Source organism: Carcharhinus amblyrhynchos, chromosome 31, assembly GCF_965287045.1.
Source record: "Carcharhinus amblyrhynchos chromosome 31, sCarAmb.v2.hapA, whole genome shotgun sequence".
In the NCBI taxonomy this organism is placed as follows: domain Eukaryota; kingdom Metazoa; phylum Chordata; class Chondrichthyes; order Carcharhiniformes; family Carcharhinidae; genus Carcharhinus; species Carcharhinus amblyrhynchos.
This window is the reverse complement of record NC_137354.1, coordinates 1,929,541-1,954,459: the sequence shown is the minus strand read 5'-3', so window position 1 is coordinate 1,954,459 and position 24,919 is coordinate 1,929,541. Positions and strand designations below refer to the sequence as shown.

The 24,919-nt window shown below is 41.9% G+C and overlaps 1 protein-coding gene across 3 annotated transcripts in view; it reads left to right on the top strand.

Moving 5' to 3' along the window:
• The window catches only part of ccser2a (coiled-coil serine-rich protein 2a), a 670,411-nt gene that overhangs the window by 526,828 nt on the left and 118,664 nt on the right, over positions 1–24,919 (top strand). The window lies entirely within an intron of this gene.

Below are 24,919 nucleotides of genomic sequence, written 5' to 3'. Positions count from 1 at the left end.
AATGCCTTATTGGAAGCATAGTGAGGAATACGATTAGAGCATCTTGAAGGGCGTGAGTTAATGTGAAACAGCCCTAAATTTTTGGAGCGGAAGAACATGTTTGACTAACATATTGGATTTTTGTTAAGCAGGTGATCGACTTGGGTAGGGAGAGCTAATAGATGTTATCCACCCAGATTTGATGCTGCCCTACACAAAAGCATCGTCCTTACAGTCCAAGCACAACTTGAGAGTTACAAAGTTAGCTAGGAAGGACCTAAAGAGAGAACTAAGAAGAGACAGGAGGGAACAAGAGAATCTTTGGCAGGTAGGGTCAAGGAAAACCCTAAAGCTTTCTATAGGTATGTCAGGAATAAAACAATGACTAGGGTAAGATTAGGGCCAGTCAAGGACAGGTAGTGCGAAGTTGTGTTGGAGTTAATGTATCATATCAGTCCTCTATGAAATGCCTCACATTTCATTATTGGAGCCACTTTTGTTTGATATTTGTAGATGAGTTTATTAAAGATGAGATTGCAGAGTATTTGGAAATGCATGATAAAATAGGACTGAATCAGCACAGCTTCATCAAGGGGAGGTCATGCCTGACAAATCTGTTGGAGTTTTTTGAGAAGATAACATGGAAGTTAGATAAAAGAGAACCTCTTTCTCTCTGTTAGTTGGATAAATAAATTGTTATGTGTTGATTTTAGAGTGAGTGTCAGGGATTTATTTTGTATTTAACCACTAGGAGTTGCTGAAGAGCAGGTCACACCACTTCACCCACACTTTTTACAAATTATAGGGCGAGGTTCTCCTCTTTGGGTGTTTCGGTGTTAGTTCTCAGAGGGGGGAATCAACCTCCACTTTATAACAGTCACTAAAACCAATAGCACAATGTTTGCCAGGTTTTTAATAAAACACAAAGAGCAGACACTGCAACCTATATGGCATAAGCTATAACTGGTACAGTGACACAGTGGTTAGCACTGCTGCCTCACCTGGGACCTGGGTTCAATTCCAGCCTTTGGTGGTTCTCTGTGTAAAGTCTGCACATTCTCCATGTCTGCATGGGTTTCCTCCGGGTGCTCTGCTTTACTCCCACATTCAAAGATGTGCAGGTTAGGTGGATTAGCCATGATACATTGCCCTTTATTGACTCCCAAGATCTGTAGATTAGGGGAATTTGTGGGGTAAATGTACAGGGCTATGGGGATGGGACAGGCAGTTGGTTTGGGTGGGATGTTCAGTTGGAGAGTTGGTGCAGCCTTGATGGGCCGAATGGTGTCTCTCTGCACCATAGGGATTCCATGATGCATCTTGGTAGCTGTAATATTGTGTATGACCCGACTAAGATCATGTGGAGAACTGTGTGCATCTTTGGTCTCCCCCTTTCAAAAAAAGATATTCTGTTATTCGAGGGGTTGCAGAGATTAACTATTGGGGTCTTTTCTCATTTGGCTGTGCTTGCATTCCATGTGGGCTTCCTTTAACCCATCTTCATTTCAACCTAGCTGATACCCTTCTACTCTTCCTCCTTGTGTTTTTTCAGTTTTTCCTCAAATACATCAATATTATTTATGGCAACTTGTGCTGGTGAGTTCCACAATTTAATCCTGTCGGATGTATCAGTGAGTCTCAGAGTTCTGGTCTCATCCACAGGTGGAAACTTCTTTGCCACATCTACCAATCAAACCCTTTTTATTATTTTAAGGATCTCTATCAGGTCACTCCGCAGCTGCCTTATTTCCAGAAAAGAAAACCCCAGCTTTTTCCATTTCCCCTGCTCGCTGTAGCCTCTTGCTTTTGATATCATCCTTGGAAATCTTTCCTGTACCTTCTCCAGTGCCTTTACCTTCTTTTGTTGTTGGAATTATTCCTTGAGTTCTGGATGAAGCTTTTTAATGCCGATTCTGTTTAAAGTAAGACACGCTTGCACATTATCTGGGATGCCAGATATCAAACAAATCAGATTCAATAAACTGCGGCCAATGGGTTGGCAAATCTGAAAGTATTCTGGAAGATGTGGTGACATTGGTTGTATGAACTGTATCTGTTTAATTTACACTCAGTATATGTATCCATTTGTCACATCCAGTGGCTTACGCACAAATGATTCACTAATGCTCCTGGGGTTGAACCTATCTGTAGGGGCTGCAAAGCCTGTAATAGCGGGGCCCCACAATTAGAAAAGATTACAAAAAAAAAATGTCATTACAGCCTGACTAACACCAGAAGTGTTCTGGTGGTTATAGGCTGCACTGATTCAAAAACATAATTGTAATTGACAGGCCATGCCCTGGATGACATGGTGACATAGTGGTTAGCACTGCTGCCTCATAGTGCCAGAGACTCAGATTTGATTCCGGCCTTGGGTCACTGTCTGTGTGGAGTTTGCACATTCTCTAGGTGACTGCAAGGTTTCTTCCGGTGCTCTGGTTTCCCCCCGCAGGCCAATGATGTGTAGGTTAGGAGGATTAGTGGGACAAATGTATGAATTACTGGGACAGGGCCTCAGTGAGATGCTCTGTTGGAGAGTTGGTGCAGACTTGACAGGCTGATTGGCCTCCTTCTACACTGCAGGTGTTCTACTCTGTATTCCATGTTCTATTCTAATAATAGAGCTTGTGTGATCAGATTGTGTATTTCCTTAGCAATGGTGAGAGGACACAGACCTAAGAGAAAGAGCACAGTGTGAGCTGGGGTGTTTTTCAATAATAAGGCTTATTCAACCATTGGCAGTTAATACAGACACAAATACAGCTGTCTCAAATACTTTCAGATTTATCCCAGCATCTGCCAATGTAGGAGCTTCCACTATCGATTAAGTACCAAGCCTCTAAAGAGTTATAAATATTACCAGCATTCCTATTTTATAATCTACTTCCTTCTCTCTTCATCATCACAAACTCTACTGCCTGAATGTAACTCAGTTCCAGTGAAGTGTCATAAACTTTCCACGACATTTCCATCAAGAAGATATTGATTGGTCATAAATCACATTTTGAGTGTACCATGAGTTCAGCAGAAAGCTATTCCTATCACAAGTTGTTCATGCTGAGGAAGGCACAAAAGTCACTTCTCATTTTTTGTATAGAAAATTATTTTCTGTTCCACTTCTAGAACAAGTACAGAGAACAGTACAGCACAGTACAGGCCCTTTGGCCCTCGATGTTGTGCCGAGCTATGTCCGAACCCAAGATCAAGCTATCCCACTCCCTATCATTCTGGTGTGCTCCATGTGCCTGTCCAAAGTTCCTCCATTATCACAGCAGGCAGTGCATTCTACACCCCAACCACTCTCTGAGTAAAGAATCTACCTCGGACATCCCTCCTATATCTCTCTCCATGAACCTTATAGTTATGCCCCCTAGTAACAGCTACATCCACCCGAGGAGATAGCCTCTGCATGTCCACTCTATCTATCTTCCTCATCATCTTATAAATCTCTATTAAGTCGTCTCTCATCCTCCTACGCTCTAGAGAAAAAAGCCCCAGCTCCCTCAAACTTTCCTCATAAGACCTACCCTCCAAACCAGGCAGCATCCTGGTAAATCTCTTCTGCACTCTCTCCAATGCTTCCACATCCTTCTTATAGTAAGGTGACCAGAACGGCATACAATATTCCAAATGTGATCTCACCAAGGTCCTGTATAGTTGCAGCATAACCCCACGACTCTTAAACTCAAACCCCCCTGTTGATAAACACTAACACACTATAAGCCTTCTTCACAGCTCTATCCACTTGAGTGGCAACCTTCAGAGATCTGTGGATACGAACCCCAAGATGTCTCTGTTCCTCCATATTCTTCAGGACCCTGCCGTTGACCCTGTAATCCGCATTCAAGTTTGTCCTACCAAAATGAATCACCTCGCACTTATCAGGGTTAAACTCCATCTGCCACTTTTCTGCCCAGCTCTGCATCCTATCAATGTCTCTTTGCAGCCTGCAAGAGCCCTCCACCTCATCCACTACTCCACCAATCTTGGTGTCATCAGCAAATTTACTAACCCACCCTTCAGCCTCCTCTTCCAAGTCATTGATAAAAATCACAAGTAGCAGAGGACCCAGCACTGATCCCTGTGGTACACTGCTGGTAACTGGCCTCCAGTCTGAAAATTTTCCTTCTACCACTACCCTCTGTCTTCTATGAGACAGCCAGTTACTTATCCAATCAGTCAAATTTCCTTCTATCCCACACCTCCTTACTTTCTTCATGAGCCTGCCATGGGAAACCTTATCAAACACCTTACTAAAATCCATGTATTCGATATATACAGCTCTACCTTTGTCTACAGATTTAGTTACCTCCTCAAGGAATTCAGTCAAATTTGTGAGGCAGACTTACCCCTCATGAAACCATGCTGACTATCCCAAATTAAGTTGCATCTTTTCAAATAGTCATAAATCCTATCTCTCAGGATCCTTTCCATTAACTTACCTACAACCGAAGTAAGACTAACTGGCCTATAATTACCAGGGTCATCCTATTTCCTTTCTTGAAGAGAGGAACAACATTCGCCACTCTCCAGTCCTCTGACACAATCTCCATGGACATGAGGACCCAAAGATCAAAGCTAAAGGCTCCGCAATCTCATTCCTTGCCTCCCAAAGTATCCTAGATGTATCCCATCTGGCCCAGGGGACTTATCGATCCTCAGGTTTTTCAAAATTGCTAATGCATCTTCCCTCAGAACATTTACCTCCTCCATCCTATCAGCCTGTATCATACTCTCATCCTCAAAAACATGGCCCCTCTCCTTAGTGAACACTGAAGAGTCAACGCCTCTCCTATCTCTTCTGACTCCATGCACAAGTTCCCACTACTATTCTTGACTGGCCCTAACCTCGCCCTAGTCATTCTTTTATTTCTCACATAAGAGTAAAAAGCCTTGGGGTTTTTCTTTATCTGACCTGCCAAGGACTTCTCATGCCCCCTCCTAGCTCTCCTAAGCCCTTTTTTTTAACTCATTTCTAGCTATCTTGTAACCCTCAAACGACCCAACTGAACCTTGCTTTTTTCATTCTTACATACGCTTCTTTTTTCCTCTTGACAAGACATTTAACCTGTTTTGTGAACCATGGTTCCCTCACTCGGCCATTTCCTCCCTGCCTGACAGGGACATACCTATCAAGGACACGCAGTATTTGTTCCTTGAGCAAGCTCCACCTTTCGTTTATGCCCATACCTGACAGTTTCTGTTCCCATTTTATGCTCCCTAATTCTTGCCGATTTGTATTATATTTACCTCTGCCCCATTTATAAACCTTGCCCTGCCGTGTGACCCTATCCCTCTCCATTACAATAATGAAGGACACCGAATTGTGGTCACTATCTCCAACATATTTATAAGAGGGTTTCTTATTGGTCATCTGTACTGAGCCATCTTTCTTTCTTTCTCACTGATTAGCAATTTAAATTTCTGCTTCTCTATTTGATTATTTTCCATTTTGTTCCACTATCCTATTGGTTACATAAAAACATAAGAACTAGGAGCAGGGGTAGGCCATCTGGCTCCTTGAGCCTGCTCCGCCTTTCAATAAGATCATGGTTGATCTTTTCATGGACTCAGCTCCACTTACCCGTCCGCTCACCATAATCCTTAATTCCTTTACTGTTCAAAAATTCATCTATTTTTGCCTTAAAAATGAGGTATCCTCAACTGCTTCATTGGGCAGGGAATTCCACAGATTCACAACCCTTTATGTGAAGAAGTTCATCCTCAGCTCAGTCCTAAATCTGCTTCCCCTTATTTTGAGGCTATGCCCCCTAGTTCTAGTTTCACCCGCCAGTGGAAACAACTTCCCTGCTTCTATCTTATCTATTCCTTTCAATCTTATATGTTTCGATAAGATCTCCCCTCATTCTTCTGAATTCCAATGAGTATAGCCTCAGTCTACTCAGTCTCTCCTCATAAACCAACCCTCTCAATTCCAGAATCAACCTAGTGAATCTCCTCTGCACACCCTCCAGTGCCAGTATATCCTTACTCGAGTAAGGAGACCAAAACTGTACACAGTACTCCAGCACCTTATACAGCTGCACCATAACCCTGCTGTTTTTAAACTCTATCCCTCTAGCAATAAAGGACAAAATTCCATTTGCTTTCTCAATTACCTGCTGCACCTGCAAACCAACTCCTTGAGATTCATGTACAAAAGACTCCAGGTACTTCTGCACGGCAGCATGCTGCAATTTTTTTACCATTTAAAGAATAATCCATTTTGCTGTTATTCCTACCAAAATGGATGACCTCACATTGTACTCCATCTGCCAAACCCTCACCCACTCACTTAGACTATCTATATCCCTTTGCAGACTTTCAGTGTCCTCTGTACACTTTGCTGTGCCACCCATCTTAGTGTCATCTGCGAATTTTGACACACTACACTTGGTCCGCAACTCCAAATCATCTATGTAAATCGTAAATAATTGCGGTCCCAACACTGAACATGAGGCACACCACTAGTCACTGATCACCAACCAGAAAAACACCCATTTACCCCCACTCTTTGCTTTCTGTTAGTTAACCAATCCTCTATCCATGCTAATACATTACCTGTAACACCATGCACCTTTATCTTATGTAGCAGTCTTTGTTGTGGCATCTTATCAAATGCCTTCTGGAAATCCAGATACGTCACATCCACAGGTTCCCTATTGTCCACTGCACATGTAATGTTCTCAAAGAATTCCACCAAATTAGTCAAATGTGACCTTCCCTCATGAACCCATGCTGCGTCTTACCAATGGGACAATTTATATCCAGGTGTCTCGCTATTTCTTCCTTGATAATAGATTCAAGCATTTTCCCTATTATAGAAGTTAAGCTAACCGGCCTATAGTTACCCGCCTTTTATCTACCTCCTTTTATAAACAGTCACACTAGCTGTCTTCCAATCTGCTGGAACCACCCCAGCATCCAGCGAATTTTGGTAAATTACCACAAATGCATTTGCTATTTCTCCTGCCATTTCTTTTAGTACCCTGGGATACATTCCATCAGGCTCAGGAGACTTGTCTACCTTTAGTCACATTAACTTGCCCAATACTACCTCTTTCATGACAATAGTTTCTAGGTTCTCACTTGCCATAGCCTTCCTGTTATGTTCCTTGGCATATTGTGAATGCCACTGTGAAGACCGACATAAAATACCTGTTCAATGCCTCAGCCATTTTCTCATTTCCAATTATTACATCCCCCTGCTCTTCCTCTAAAGGACCAATGTTTACTTTCGCCACTCTTTTTTTCATTTTATATATTTGCAGAAACTTTTGCTATCTGCTTTTATATTCGGAGCTAGTTTACTCTCATAATCCATCTTACTTTTTATAGCTTTTTTCGTGGCTTTCTGCTGACCTTCAAAGATTTCCCAACCTTCTGGGTTCCCACTAATCTTTGCTACTTTTTATGCATTTTCTTTCAATTTGATATGCTCCTTTATTTCCTTCGATATCCATGGCGGAATATCTCTTTTTCTACAGTCCTTCCTTATCACTGGTATATACTTTTGCTGAGCACTGAGAAAGATCACTTTAAAAGTCCTCTGCTGTTCCTCAATTGTCCCGCCATAAAGTTTTGGCTTCCAGTCTCCCTTAGCCAACTCCTCCCTCATCCCTTTATTGTCTCCTTTATTTAAGCACAAGACACTGGTATTAAATTTTGCTTTCTCGCGCTCCATCTGTACTTTAAATTCATTCATACTGTGATTGCTTCTTCCAAGAGGATCCCTAACTGTAAGATCATTAATTATTCCCATCTCATTACACAGGACCAGGTCTAGAATAGCTTGCTCCCTTGTCAGTTCCATTACATACTGTACAAGGAAGCTATCGTGGATACATTCTATAAACTCCTCCACAAGGCTGCCTTGATCAACCTGGTTTGACCAATTGATATGTAGATTAAAATCCCCCATGATAACTGCTATACCAGTTTTACATGCATCAGTTATTTCTTTGTTTATTTCTCGCCTCACCTTGATGTTATTATTTGGTGGCCTGTAGGCTGTGTCTATCAGTGACTTTTTCTCCTTACTATTTCTAATTTCCACCCAAACGGATTCAACCTTTTTTCCCATAGAGCCTATATCATCTCTCACTACCTCCCTGATATCATCCATAAATATCAGAGCTACACCACCTCCCTTACCTTCCTGTTGGTCCCTCCGAACAGTTTGATACCCTTGGATATTCAATTCCCAGTCATGACCAACCTGCAACTATGTCTCTGTAATGGTCACCAAATCATATTCGTTGGCAATGATTTATGCTGTCAACTCATTTACCTTGTTTCGAATGCTACGAGCATTCAGATAAAGTGCCCTTATACTAGTTTTTGTATGTTCTTTTTGAATTCTAACACTTCCATTAATAACATCTCCTGAGTTCTCCTTTCTTTTAGCTTTTTCCTGATTTTTGATGTAGTTGGAACCTTCTCTCCACATTTTGTCCTTTCTCCCTTCTTCTCGGATTCCTTACATAGGTTCCCAACCCCCTCTCACATGAGTTTAAACCCTCCCCGACCACTCTAGCAAACACTCCCCTGGGACATTACCCTCCCTCATGGTTGCATCACTTGAGAATAAAATTGGAGATCAAACTCCATGGTGCTTTTAAAAAAAGCCAAGCTGAAGCTCAGATTGCTCATTGCAATATAACTACCGATTCAGGAGTTCCATTATATAGGAAATCAACTGTTGAGCAATGAAGATGCAATGCGAGGGTGCAGGACTACTCTGATTCCTGTCGTACATTACCAGTTTACACATCCCATGGACCCAAACAGAGCTTCAGAATCTCTTGCAAACTAGTATTGGATTTATTCTTGTGTTAGGATGACAGTGTAACTGCACCCCTGGAATAGGCGATTCTGACGTTACCAAATTCAGCTTGTGGGATATTCCATTGTCTGTCCCCTGTGTCCTGCTGGTTTCATTCATTGGACTTCTGAGCAGTGTGATTCAGCATCAGAATACAAAATGATTAATAATATTATTGGAAACACGCTTTTCTGTGTAGAGATCATATGAATGTAACATTTTACAATTGATTTTAGCCTATTTCTGTAAGTCTATTTCTGTAATATTTTCCATCTAACTATGTCTGGAGCAGCCAATGTTTTTGTGCAGAATTCTGGAAAATGCAACTGGCATGTACAAGCACACAGAATTCCTGCTAAGCTCCTCACCAACGTGGCTCCAGAGAAAGAGCAGAGACTATAATAGGTTGTGTAGTGCATGCTAGGAATAACGATGATGATCTCTCCTAGTTACCAGCAAACTATGTATCGTGGGAGTACTGTAGTGTGAATGCGTGTGGGAAACAGAAAAAACATATATATATCTTCACCAGGAGTTCTTCTGTACTGACATAATCACCAGCTGTTCGCAAAGCAGATAACAAGCTGCTGTTAATTCCGTGAGGAGAATGCACACAGGAATCACTACAGTGCAGCAATGATAAATATTTCACATGCTATTGATACTGCAGACGGAAAATAAAACTTAAATAGAAACTGCAGCTTTAAATTTTTAATGCCCCCTCACAAAAAGACCTTGGGGGAAAACTGTGGAGATGAGACAGGTAGTAAGACAGATCTTTTATAATTAGCTTATTAAAACATGCATATTAAAACTTGCTGAGTCTCACTGGACTTGATAGGATCCAGAACAAAAATATATCATGTTTGTAAGAAAATGCATAATGTGGTGAGATGGAAAATGAACTGCGCTAGTACAGAGAGTAGTGCGCAATGAGCTTTCTCTCTGGCTTCAAAGAGTCATGTGTTCGATATCCTGTACCTGTTTGTGTTGCAAATTCTCATCACTGGTTGATGTTGGTCCATTTGGAGACAGATAGCTATGGCTTTCTGTAGGAAGAATCACATCCTCTGTGTAATTCATAAAAGGCATAGCATGGCACCAATTCTGCTCTCTCACGCTCTCTCTATCTCATATGCACTTTCTCTGACTCTCACTGTCACACTCCCTCGCACCCGCGCCGGCTCCCTCGCACCCATGCCCTCACACCTGCGCCCGCACGCCCACTAGATGTTAGAAAATTGGCCATGATCTAATCAGCCATTCCTGATTTTTAAAGCCAGAAGGAGTGAACATCAGGAGGCATGTAATGGATGGTTGCTCCTATGTCAGTACAGTCTCCGTCATTCCGGTTAGTGCAGCCAGTTGATTGCACTCAACAGTCAGGTCCCAGAGCAGAACCCTGGCTCAATAGCTTATCACTTTTATTTTTAATTTAGAGACAGGGATGAACAGAGACATGGGACTGTCTATTAACTTTTAACCAAAGAATGAAACATTTATTAAACATGAAAAGATTGACTGTAATATACCACTCCTTCACTAGTTAATCTTTACAAATGTGCACAGTTTTGAGGATAACACAAGTTAGAATTTATCTTGTATTCAATGTTCTTAGTAAGTACACAACCCACACAACCCACATAATCCCACATAATCCAACATAAGACATAGGAGCAGAATTAGGCCCATCGGGTCTGCTCCACTATTCAATCCCCATTCTCTGCCTTTTCCCCATAACGCCTGATCCCCTTATCCATCTCTGTCTTAAGGACACTCACTCAATGACCTGGCCACCACAGCTTTCTGCGGCAAAGAGTTCCACAGATGCACCACTCAGTAGCTGAAGAAATTCTTCCTCATCTCTGTTTTAAAGGATTGTCCCTTTAGCCTGAGGTTCTAGTTTTTCCTACTAATGGAAACATGCTCTCCACGTCCACTCTATCCAGACCTTGTAGTACCCTGTAAGTTTCAATAAGATCTCTCCTCATCCTGCTGAACTCCAATGAGTACAGACCCAGAGTTCTCAACCGTTCCTCATACGACAAGCCCTTCATTCCAGGGATCATTCTTGTGAACCTCCTCTGGACCGTTTCCAAGGCCAGCACATCCTTCCTTAGATATGGGGCCCAGAACTGCTCACAGTATTCCAAATGGGGTCTGACATGAGCCTTATACAGCCTCAGAGGTACATCCCTGCTCTTGTATTTTAACCCTCTCAATATGAATGCTAACATTGCATTTGCCTTCCTAACTGCTGACTGAACCTGCACGCTAACCTTAAGAGAATCTCGACAAGGACTTCCAAGTCCCTTGCACTTTTGATTTCTGAAGCATTTCCCGTTTCAGAAAATAGTCTATGCCTCCATTCCTTCTTCCAAAGTGCATAACCTCACAATTTTCCACATTGTGCTCCATCTGCCACTTCTTGCCACTCTCCTAACATGTCCAAATCCTTCTGCAGCCCCCCGCTTCCCCAATACTGCCTGTCCCTAAACATATCTGCAAACTTAGCAACAGTGCCTTCAGTTCGTTCTTCCAAATCGTTAATGTATATTGTGAAAAGTTGTCCCAGCACTGGCCCCTGAGTCACCGGCTGCAATCCTGAAAAAGACCCCTTTATCCCCACTCTCTGCCTTCTGTCATTCAGCCAATCCTCTATCCATGCGAGGATCTTACCCTTAACTTATTTAACAGTCTCCTATGTGGCACCTAAATAAATTACATCCACTGGTTCTGCTTTATCTAACTTCCATATTACCTTCTCAAAGAACTACCAGATTGGTCCCCTTGACGAAGCTGTGCCAACTCAGTCCTATTCTACCATGCGTTTGCAAGTATATCGCGATCTCATCTTTAATAATGGACTCTCAGATCTTGCCAATGACTGAAGTCAGGCTAACAGCCTATAATTTCCCATCTGCTTCCTCCCTCCCTTCTTAAACAGGCCAATTGTGGTCAGACTCACCCCACTCTGAAACCAAGTGACAGATGCTGACCAGGATAATTCTGCGGATTTCTCATCAAGTCCCTTCCTGCTTGTCACACTATGAACCAACTGGTATCACTAGAATCTGACTTCAACACAAACGTTTTCAAACTCCATTCTCAAAAAACACGCTTTGGAACCTCCCTCAGATGAGTTTACCAAGGATCCATTTCCAGGATTTCAAATCTCTGTTTAGTATTGTTCCATTGTTTAAGAAGGTAGCAGGGATAATCCAGGAAATTATCGGCCGATGAGCCTTATGTGGTAGGGAATTTATTGGAAAGGATTCTTAGAGATAGGATTTACTAATATTTGGAAACAATGGACTTATCAGTGATAGACAGCATGGTTTTATGAAGGGGAGGTCGTGCCTCACTAACTTGATCGAGTTTTTTGAGGAAGTGACAAAGATGATAGATGAGGGAAAGGCAGTGGATGTTGTATACATGGACTGCATTAAAGTCTTTGACAAGATATCTCATGGTAGACTGGTATGAAAGGTGAAGTCACACAGGATCAGAGGAGAGCTGGCCAGATGGATACAGAACTGGCTTGGCCATGGAAGGCAGAGGGGTAGACATAGCAGTAGAGGGGTGCTTTTCTGAATGGAAGGCTGTGACTCAGTGTTCCACAGAGATCAGTTCAGGGACCTTTGTTATTCATAGAATGTATAAATGATTTGGAGGAAAATGTACCTGGTCTGATTAGTAAGCTCACCAATGACACACAAAGTAGTGGAGTTGCGGATACTGAAGAGGATTGTCAAAGGATACAGCAAGATATAGACCGGTTGGTGACTTGGACGGAGAAATGGCAAAAGGAGTTCAATCTGGACAAGTGTAAGGTAATGCATTTTGGAAGATCCAATGCCTGTAGGAATTATACAGTAAATAGTAGAACCCTTAGGAGTATTGACAGGCAGAGAGATCTGGGCGTACTGATCTCCACTGATCAGCGAAAGTGGCAATGCAGGTGGATAAGGTAATCAAGAAGGCACACAGCGTGTTTGTCTTCATCCGTTGGGGCATTGAGTATAAAAATTGGCAGGTCATGCTGCAGCTGTACAGAACCTTACTTAGGCTTCATTTGAAATAGTGTGGCAACCAGAATTGAACACTATCAGAAGGATTTGGATGCTTTGAAGAGGTACAGAAGAGATTTACCAGGATGCTGCCTGGCCTGGAGGAAAGGTTGGATAACTTGATTTGTTCTCACTGGAACAACGGAGTTGAGGGGTGAACTGATAGAAGTTTACAAGATTATGAGTAGCATGGACAGAGTGGATAGTCAGATGCTCTTTCCTAGGGTAGAAAAGTTAAGTACTAGGGGACATAGGTTTGAGGTGCATGGGGAAAAGTTTAGAGATGTGTGAGGCAAGTTTCTTTACACAGAGGGTGGTGAAAGTCTGGAACACACTGCCTGGGGAGGTGATGGGAGCCAGTATGATAGTAACATTGAAGGGGCATCTAGGCAAATACATGAATAGGATGGGAATGGAAGGATATGGACTCTGTAAGTGTATACAGTTTTAGTTTAGGTAGGCATCAGGATCCAGTGCAGGCTTGGAAGGTCGAAGGGCCTGTTCCTGTGCTGTACTGTTCTTTGTTCTTTGTAAACCATCATTAGCATATAGGCATCTGAACCGAACTGAAGTCATTAACTCTTTCAAATACAGAGCCACAAACTTAAACTGTACTCTCTTTCTAATACCCACAAACACAAATATAGATGTCTTAAAATCACCTCTGTTTCCTTTCCTAAATATACAGTCTCCATTATCCAGTTTCTTCAACCAGTAGGCAGCTACCATTGTCCAGTTTCTCCAGCCATTACACTTGCCCGTAGAGTAAATGTCTGCCTTCACCACATGGCAGTAATCTGGTGGAGCCATTGGCCTTTCCGTGCTGGAACGCAGCTGATTTTCATTCTATAAATTTTACTGAAGTGAAGCTTGAATAGTTTCTGTAGTCGGTGGTAAATTTGCTGCACCAGATTGTCACCATGTAGCCAAGGCGAAAGGATGTGAATTTTAAAATGGAGACATCCTGGACCTGAGGCAAATATAAACCAGCGAGTACGGGGAACGGTGGTGAGTGTGTGGGATTTGTTCGAATACAGGCAGGAGAGTTTTGGATAAACTGGTTATTGCGGGTGGAAGCTAGGCACCAGACAAAACCTCCACTGTCCTGGTTCAACATGTGATTACTTTGGATGGTCGTTTCCATTCAATATACAGAAATTACAATTTAAGTTGATCAGGTTGGACCACTTGTTGAGCAAGCACATGGATTGCTGCTTATTCTGCAGTATAAGAATTTGGTGTAAGATTTTTATATTTGTGGAAAGCAAGGTAACATATTATCCTGCTGCTTCAGTGTTTTCTGCGGTAATGGGAAAACAGGAATCAGAGTGAAGTGAGAGACATCCATTAACCTAAAATAAATCTTTCTGCTTATGCTCTTAGGAATTTGCTAATATTCTGCAGGCAAAAATATGACACGTACTGCATCAGAAGTACAGATCTAGGTATTTGTAATGTGATTCTAAAGCTCCCTGACTTGATATGCAACCACAGTGAAGGTTGATGCATTCGCAGAGTTGTTTTGTTTCGTGCAGAAGAATTTGTGCCAAAAAAAACCAGCCATGTTATAACGTAAGCAAAAGAAAAGAAGCGAATCTAGAAATGTCTCTTTCTTGGTCTTGTGTGTTCAACAGAAATATGTAAACAGCCCTTCAAAGATCTTCTAAAGGGCAATTGTATTGTCATTGTCTGAACCAACTAAGATTCAGGAAGATGTAGAAATCTAATTGCTTATTCATCCCACAGTATTTAGTTGTTTCACAAAAAATGGTTATTCTCTATTTGGTATTATGTCAGGCCAGTATTAGTTGTGATAAAATAATATATAAGGAGTAATATTAAAGAAGCCTAATTGCTGATACAAAGAGTTGGTGAAATAAATGACATTGGTCTGATGGCACCCCACAGCCTCAAACCGGGGACAGCACAGTGGCCAGTACTGATGCCTCAGCGTCACAGGTTCAGGTTCAATTCTGGCCTCGGGTCATTGGCTGTGCACGTTCTCCCCGTGTCTGCGTTGGTTTCCTCCAGGTGCTCCGGTTTCCTCCCACAGTGCAAAGATGTGCAGGTTAGATAGATTGGCCATGGTAAATTGATCCTAGTGTCAAGGGTGGATGTGTGGGGTTACAGGAATAGAGCCTGGGTGGGATTGTGGTCGGCATACACTCAATGGGCCAAATGGCCTTCCTCTGTATTGTAGGGATTCTATGAGCATCCTTGACTTTGTTTTAAAGATCCTGAGAAGTTTTGCAAAATGGTAAAAAGCCACCGTTGTTGCAGCAGGTCCACAGTTATAGAGAACACCTAATGATCAGCTGGGGCATATTTATGTTTCATTACAGAGTCATGATTGACTTCCATAAGGATTCTCATTAGGGAAATGTAAATGGTTATTTCACACATTACTTGTTATATTCTGTTCTGGACGTAAGTGATTTATAAAACTTTGTCCCTCAGCATCCAACTTGTTTGTGTAAAATAATCAAGAAAATCTGTTGAGTATATATCCGATATCAAGCACAATGGCACTGGGAAAGGCATAGAACTTTGATAGAATCGAGCAGTGCAGGAGTGGCACACTTGCTCCAATTACTGTTTCACTACATTGCAATCTATTACTCTCACAATAAGCTCTCCATGACCTAGTACCTGAACACTCTTTCCCCCATCTCAGATGAGCACATACTTGTACTTTGAAAAGTGACTATTCACCAAATGCCATCACATGGATATAAATCATAGAACATAGAACACTACATCACAAACAGGCCCTTCGGCCCACAAGTTGCGCCGGTCATATCCATACCTACCAGGCCTATCTATAACTCTCAATCCCATTAAGTCCCATGTACTCATCCAGAAGTCTCTTAAAAGACCCCAACGAGTTCACCTCCACCACCACCAATGGAAGCCGATTCCACTCGCTCACCACCCTCTGAGTGAAAAACTTACCCCTGACATCTCCTCTGTACCTGCTCCCCAGCACCTTAAACCTGTGTCCTCTCGTAGCGACCATTTCAGCCCTGGGAAATAGCCTCTGAGAATCCACCCAATCTATACCTCTCAACATCTTATAAACCTCTATCAGGTCACCTCTCATTCTTCGTCTCTCCAGGGAGAAAAGACCTAGTTCCCTCAACCTATTCTTTTGCACTGTAGAATTATAGAATTCTACAGTGCAAAAGAAGGCCATTCGGCCGACTGAGTCCGTACTGACCACAATCTCATCCAAGCCCCACCCTCGCAACCCCACTCATCTACCCTACAAATCCCCCTGACACTAAGGGGCAATTTAGTGTAGCCAATCAACCTGACCCGCACATCTTTGGAGCATGGGAGGGGGCTGAGTGTAGGGTGTTGAAATTTGCTGATGACACGAAGATAAGTGGAAAAGCAAATTGTGCGGAGGGTGTGGAAAGTCTGCAGAGGGATCAAGATAGGCTGAGTGAGTGGGCAAGGACCTGGCAGATGGAGTACAATGTTAGCAATGTGTGAGGTTATCCACTTTGGCAGGAATAATAGTAGGAGGGATTACTATTTAAAGGGCGAAAAGCTGCAGCATGCTACGGTGCAGAGGGACCTGGGGGTCCTTGTGCATGAGTCGCAAAAACCCAGTCTGCAGGTGCAGCAGGCGATCAAGAAGGCGAATGGCATGCTGGCCTTTATAGCGAGGGAGACAGAATATAAAAACAGGGAGGTCTTGCTGCAACTGTACAAGGCACTGGTGAGGCCGCAGCTGGAGTACTGTGTGCAGTTTTGGTCACCGCACTTGTGTAAGGATATTTTGGCCTTGGAGGGAGTGCAGAGGAGGTTCACCAGGCTGATACTGGAGATGAGGGGGTTGGACTATGAAGAGAGGCTGAATAGACTGGGTCTGTACTCGTTGGAGTTTAGAAGGATGAGGGGGGATCTTATTGAGATGTATAAGATAATGAAGTGGATGGATAGGGTAGAGGTAGAGAAATTCTTCCCGCTCAGAAAGGACAGCAGGACTAGAGGGCACAGCCTCAAGATAAGGGGGGAGCAGTTTAGAACGGAGTTGAGGAGGAACTTCTTCACTCAAAGGTGGTGAATCTCTGGAATTCTCTACCCATTGAAGTGGTGGAGGCTACCTCGCTAAATATATTTAAGACACGGGTAGATAGGTTTTTGGTAGGCAAGGGAATTAAGGGTTATGGAGAGAAAGTGGAACTGATCCACTTCAGATCAGTCATGATCTTATTGAATGGTGGGGCAGGCTCGAAGGGCTAGATGGCCTACTCCTGCTCCTATTTCTTATGTTCTTAACCGGAGCACCCGGAGGAAACCCACACAGACACGGAGAATGTACACATTCCACACAGTCATTCGAGGGTGGAATTGAACCTGGGTCTGTGGTGCTGTGAGGCAGCAGTACTAATCACTGTGTCACCATGCTACCCCTTCTCACTTCCTCTGCATCATATCCCTGAGCCTGCAGACTATTTGCAACAATCCATCAGTGACTCTCTTGAACCAACTTTTTTGGAGGTTTTTTTATCACTGAATGCAGTTTAGACATCCTAATTACCTTCCCACACTGCATTTGGATAAAATAACTGACCCCTACTTAGCGCCTCTGTCTGAATCCAGCTGAGATCCAAGAACTTTTCAGGTTAGTGGAGCTTTCAAGGAGAACCAACATCCTATTGCTTGATAGCACAAGTTTCAGTCTCATGTATCAATGTGCGCTGTCTCAGTCTATCATGGTTCAATTCTCATAATCAACTTTATTAGAAATGTAAGTTCTTTAAAATATTGATTTAAATGTTGCTGTTCAAATTGGGATTGATTTCTCATGTCGTTGTGACTCGAGGGATAGTCGAAGGTGAACCACAGATGCATTTGAAATTCCTCCTTCATCTCTGTGTTCAGTTCATCCCACAAATTCCAGGTGAATGGCGGCATTTTTGGTGAAACAATTCTCAGCAGGCTCTGTCTACTTCTTCACCAACTTGAGCCTTCATCACAAATTTTACATAAATCTGCTGATATTAACACTCAAATGACAATCTTATGCAGTGAGGACCAGCCAGAAAATGTAAATGTCACCAAATGCATGTCTGAGATTTACATTGAGGCATATTGTTGGAATTAATACAAGTCAGTTATTTCACAGTATGCCTCAGCAGGAATGCTTGAAGTTAATGCTCGAATCCAAAAGGGTAAATTCTCCATTTATGAGCACACTGGCACAGTGTTTAGCACCGCTGCCTCACAGCTCCAGGGACCCGGGTTCAATTCCAGCGGGTGAGTGAGTGAAGTTTGCATGTTCTCTGCGTGGATTTCATCCAGGTGTTCCAGTTTCCCCCCTCAGTCCAAAGATGTGCAGGTTAGGTGGATAAGCCACGCTAAATTGCCCCTTAGTGCCCAAGGGCATAGAGTTTAGGAGGATTAGCAAAGTAAATATTTGGAGTTATGAGAATAGGGCCTGGTTAAAGATGCTCTGTCGGTCAAGTCGGTGCAGACTCAATGGGCTGAATGGCCGCCTCCTGTGGGATTCTATGGTTCTATGTTCAATGATCCTGAAAAGCATGAAATAATATTTTGCAGCATAAGGATACTTCGTCTAATGTATGTGGCTGATATAACCTCAGTTTTGAATTTTAGCAACAGTTCAAGTATTGCAAAATTCAGGTTTTATACTGCTGGATAGAGTTTGGTTTGCTTCTATCCAAATTATATACAGAAAAATTGGAATTATCTTTTGCCTAATTTAGTACAATAGTATTTTCCACTTACCAAAGTGAACAAGAGAACACGTTAGATGACAATGTACCTGTTATTGTTAGTATGTTGTTCCCATTCACTGCAACGTGCAGAATTATAAGTTTCAGATCATGAACAATGCTGCCTGCTTATGGTGACACCTTTCACTTTGAATGTTAAACATGATGGGGAGCTTGAATTGAGGTACACGCCTGCGCATTGAGCACAAATGTGTTCCCACCAAAGGCTACGATTCTTGCAGAACTGGCCCCAGAGGTAGTTTGAAATTCTGGAACCTGAGCGATAAACCACTTGATAGCAAAATGTTTCATGTTCATATGCTGTTTGCTGCAAAATTAGCATTTTATTTGTGCTGGGCACATTGGTGCTAAAATAGTTGAATGTATTTCTGATAACTGAAGATAAGAAGCTATTTATATTGTTGATTAGCCCACTTCAAATATAATTGCACATGTGAATATAGCTTCATATCTATTCAAATGCTGAGATTTAAATACTAAATAATTCAAAGATTAGTATTATAATAAATAATATTGATTGCTAATTTCATGTAGATCGTACCATTCTTTGCTTTAATTCATATGACTGCACTTACACAGGAAATGATTGACCTTTATAAAGAAAGAATAAACTGGATTCTGTTGTGGAAATGGATGTTGATTTCAGCACAAAAGTTAAACTTTAAATAAAAGAAATGAATGAACATGTCATTAATTTTTTCTTAAATTGCATTTTAATTCACTCTAAAATAGTTGAACAGAAGCAGCACAATATAATTTATTATCTAAATGATTGCTGAATGCAAAAAATTAGAAGCAGGATTGGAAGACTAAAGCCATCTTTAAAAGAAATACATTTTGAAATGCTGATGAGATCAGTGTTAATTTAGTTTTTCTATTGCAGAGCACTCAAATTCAATTTCCATTGTTAGTGAACAGGCTGAGATGATAACAGGGAATGGGAGGACTGTACTCCCATTCTAACTCTGGCATTAGGATTCTAATGATGTGGAGATGCCGGCGTTGCACTGGGGTAACCACAGTCTCATAACACCAGGTTGAAGTCCAAATTTTGCTACTAAATAAACCTGTTGGACTTTAACCTGGTGGTGTGAGACGACTTATTAGGATTCTGATCCAGCCCAAACGCTTACGATAACTATTTTTCTGCCCAAGAATACAGTCTGTATTGTTGGAGAGAAAAATCCAGTTCCTAATGGGTCATAATTCTTTTCATCAGTTAGGTGTGCTGTATTGGTGTCGACCCAGTGATGAGAATTACAGGTTTGTAGTCATTCCCTTGTTATTTTGCTGCTTGACCCTGCCACAGTGGGTGGGATTCTTTTGCAGCTATCTAACAGCAGTCAAAAGTTGAAATTGGTCAAGTATTCTTCATGGTTTAATTTAAAAAGTTTACTTGCAACTTTTCTCTAGACTCTGGAGAGTTTGCTGAACATGGCCAGATTATGGAGTGCCTGGGGCAGCTTGCTGTCTTATCATCACAATGCAGTCCCATCACTTTCCTTCTAAAAACTCACAGACTGAGTGCTACATTGCATGGAGCAGTATTTTACTACAAGAATATCAGTGACATCAGGCCTCCAGGAAGAAATTAGACATGAATGGGAAACAATTTCTTCAGCGTGGTACACAGCATTTCTAGCTTGCCAGGAAATGGTACTATTTCCAGCAGACCAGAGCTTCAGACTGCTATGTTTTTTTAAACTATTTGTTTACAAGTAACTGGCATTAATTTAATGTTAGGATCCTGCATTGAGTTATTTATCTACGCTGTCAATCATAAGGGCCCCTTGCTGTGCTGAATACATTCACTGGCATTAAGAAGTGTTGGAGAGATCAGCTTGAGGCAGTACAGCTTGGTTGCATTGGTTGTAATTTAGAGATCTGCACTCTGGTCAGATTCAACTCTGCCATGTGTTTATGACCGTTTTGTCATAATTACTTATGCCATTGGTTAATAACAACTAGCCAGGCAATAACATGCTGTAAATTATATTTAATGAGTCAGTTAAGATTCTGAATGTAACTCAAATACAGGTCTGGCCATTAAGCAGATTTGTCCTTAACCCTAAGGCATCTTGAGCAGCTGTGCAACTATCCATCAATTATACACACACTGTTGGCTATAGCAAAAGTTTGCCATCGGGTTTTAATGGAATGGGGCTGGAGAGGGACAGGTCTTCCTGGCCCTTTGACTGTAACTTGCAATAAATACTGTGTCCATACTACAATGGCAGTTTTGTGTGTGTGTGTGTGTGTGTATGTATGTGTGTATATATATATAAAAAATATATACACACACATGATCCTGTAAGTAGATAGAAAGATATTGCTCTCTGATCATTAGGGGTGGGGGTTGTGTGCATGTGTATACACTTGTGTATGTTTACTGAGGACCACGCTATTTAAACAAAAACAATTCATAAACTATCACATAGACAGGCAAAGAGTAGTCAGCATGGTTTTGGTAAGGGAAATTACAAATTTGCTTGAATTCTTTGAGGAAGTGACAGGGAGGATTGATGAGGGTAGTGCGCTGGATGTTGTCTATATGGATTTTAGCAAGATGTTTGACAAGGTCCCACGTGGCAGATTGGTCAAAAAAGTAAAAGCCCGTGGGATGCAGAGGAATGTGGCAAATTACATTCAAAGTTATTCTAGTAACAGGAAACAAAGGGTAATGATCAATGGCTAACCTTGCAAATGGAAAGCTGTTTCACGTATTGGAACCCCTGCTGTTTGTTTTATATATTAACAATTTGGACTTGAAAGTAGCGGAGGCACAATTGGGAAATTTGCAGACCACACAAAAACTGGCCATGTAGTAGATAGTGTAGAGGGTAGTTGTGAGCTCCAAAATGATATGGACAGGTTGGTAATGTGGCAGATAGAGTTCAGCTTGATAAGGTGAGGTTAAGCATTTAGGGAGGTCAAACAGTGAAAGGAAATATATAATAAACAGGAATATACTGAAAGAGGTAGATGAAATGAGAGATCTTGGCATGCAAAGGCACAGATCGCTAAAGATTGCAGTACGGGTAGATAAGGTTGTAAAGAAGGCATGTGGAATACTCTCCTTCATTGGCAGAGATGTAGAATATAAAAGTACGGATTATAATGATGGAACTGTATAAGACACTGGTGAAGTCACAACTGGAGTGTTGTGTACCATGCTTTTCACCACATTACAGGAAGGAAATAATTGCTCTGGAGAGAGTGCAGGGAAGATTTATTAGAATGTTGCCAGGACCAGAGAGTTGTAGCTTAGAGGAGATATTGGGGAGGTTGGGGTTTTTTTCCTTGAAACATAGAAGGCCGAGGGATGACAGGATTGAGGTAGGAAAAACTGTGACAGATAGAGAGAGTGTAGTCAGAAGGAACCTGTTTCCCTTGGAAGAGAGTTCAAAAACCAAGAGTCATAGATACAAGGTAAGTGGCAGAAGGATTAGAGGGGACTTGAGGAAAAATGTCTTTATGCAGAGGATGATGAATGTCTGGAATTCATTGCCTGAGTTGTTGTTCAAGGCAAGAGACCCTTACACACTTTTTAAAAGTACCTGGATCTGCACCTTAAGCTACAGGGCAATGGGCCAGATGCAGAAAGGTGGGATTAGAAAAGACACCTTCGTGTCTCTGGGCCAGCATGTACAAGATGGGCCAAATGGCCCCATTCTGTGCTGTAAGTTGTTATGGTTCTAAATGACTTAGACTGCTCTGTAGGAGCATTCTAAATCAGAATATGGCATCAAGTTATCAAAGCAGATATTTGATCAAATAACCAGAAGGTTGGTCACAGCAGAATGTTTTATAAGTGTTCTAAAAGAGAAGGTGAGGTAGGGAGGGGATTCCAGAGTCTAGGCCCGAGGAGCGGAGGAAGTTCAATCTGGAATATTCAAATGGCTAGAATTAGAGGAACACAGAGATCTCAGAGCCTCGTGAGGTTGGAAGAAATTCTGCAGGTAGGAAAGGGAAAGGATCATGGAAGGATTTGAAAACAATTTTGAAATTGAGACCCTGTTTGACCAGGAGCCCATATAACTAAAAAGGCAGTGGGGTGATAGAGGAACAGAACTTCCAGTGAATTTTGGGTGGAGCTAAATTTCTGGAGGCTAGGATATGGGAAATCAGCTATACAGTGTATTGAAATAGTCAAATTCAGAGGGAAACAAAGGCATGAATGAGGGTAACACATAATCATATCCAAATATGTAAACATCAGGATGCTGTATCAACAGTTGGTCTTCCATCTTTATCATGTCATATAATTCTTCCTTTAGCTGACCTGATTGGCAAAGTCATTCATATTGGAATATTTTTTGTGTTTTGTGGAAGTCCAGTAAATGGCCTTCAGATTTTGCATGTCATGTGCAACTGAATCTCTGAAGCATGTAACCTACACTGAAGTGTTACATCACAGTAATATAAATGTATAGGAATGGAATAAACTATATGCAATTTGATGCAGCTACAGAGAAGTCACATCTAATGGTGCTAGCCTGTTCACTGGGGAAGCAGATAACGTAGAATAAAGAATCAATCCTTTCCGCAGTCAGAAATAGGCCCTGTTAAAAATACAGCACTGAAGATGACATAGGTGTTAAAAATGTAAATTTCCTGATCATGAGTTAGACCCTGGTGAGGGAAGATAACAGCCAACAGGAAGTGAGTAAATGTGAGAGACGAGTTAAGAACTGAAATATGATTCGGGTTTGTACAATCAGTGACTAACATTAATTTACCAGCTTGGCAACGCATTGAAATGCTAGGGATGTTTTATTTCAAGCTGTTATTTCTTTTATGTTGATATCCGTTTTCGGGTAATTTGTTTGCTTTATTTTACCATTCAATTACATTTAATCCAGACCTCCTCCTCTTTATTCTCTCTTTCCTCCCGGTGCTGCCTTCTATTGACCTTTGCTTTCACAGCATTTCACACTTATTCAGATCCTTGAGGTTTGCATTACACCCCGAGAGAGAGAGATTTAATTTCAGCTTTTCTGTATCTTCATTATTGCAGGCAGATAGTTCATTATTGTGGTGGATGTTTGTTTAAATATAACAATTTTTGGTTCACCTGTTACAAAGTATTGGTAGCACAGAAGCAAGCCATTCAGTATGACTGGTCTACTGGGGCGGCACACTGGCACAGTGGTTAGCACTGCTACCTCACAGTGCCAGAGACCCGAGTTCAATTCCCGGCTTGGGTCTTTGTCTGTGCAGAGTAGTTAGTTCTCCCCATGTCTGCGTGAGTTTCTTCCGGATGCTCCAGTTTCCTCCCACAGTCCAAAGATGAGCGGGTTAGGTGGATTGGCCATGCTAAATTGCCCCTTAGTGTCAATGGGACTAGCTAGGATAAATGCATGGGGACTGGCTTCAATCCCACCAAGGAATAGGGCCTGGATGGGATTGTAGGTGGTGCAGACTCGATGGACCGAATGGCCTCCTTCTGCACTGTAGGATTCTATGATGATTCTATGATACTGGTGTTTACGTTCCACACAAGCTTTCCCCAAACTGACTTCATCTAACACTATCAGTATAATCTAAAGTTTAAGCTTATTTATTCATGTCACAAATAGGCTTACTTTAACACCGCAATTGTTATTGTTAAAATCCCCTAGTTGCCTCACTCCAGCACCTGCTCGAATACACTGAGGGAGAATTTAGCATGGCGAATACACCTAGCCAGCATGTCTTTCGGACTGTAGGAGGAAACTGGAGCACCTGGAGGAAACACTTGTAAAGAAAGGGAAAACATGCAAACTCCACACGGATAGTGACCCAAGCTGGGAATCGCCCTCAGGTTCCTGGTGGTGGGAGGCAGCAGTGCTAATCGCTGTGCCTCTAATTTTCTATTTTTTTCTACTTGCTTTCCCTAAACTGCTAATTACATCAACCACTCCACATTCTAATCACTGTTGAGTTAAAAAAGGTCTCTGAAATTCCCTATTGGATTTATTACTGACTATTTTCTGGTTATGACCTGTACTTTGGATTTCTGCAAAGCATAAACATCATTTCGACATTTATCTGATTGGATTCTCTCAGAATTCCTATGTCTTTATCCGGCCTTCAGCTTTTCTTCTACAGAAGGGAATTCCAGCTTGTTGGGTATATTTACATGATAGAGCTGTGCCTGATGAACAAAGCAGGGGGGCGGCAGCACCTCTCAAGCCTCAGTCTGGTTGGGTTGTTAAGAGAGCCAAGTTCACTAAAAGCACTGAGAATTGTTCATTCTGCTGAGGTACTAACTGGGCCTCTGTCGAATCAAACCGAGC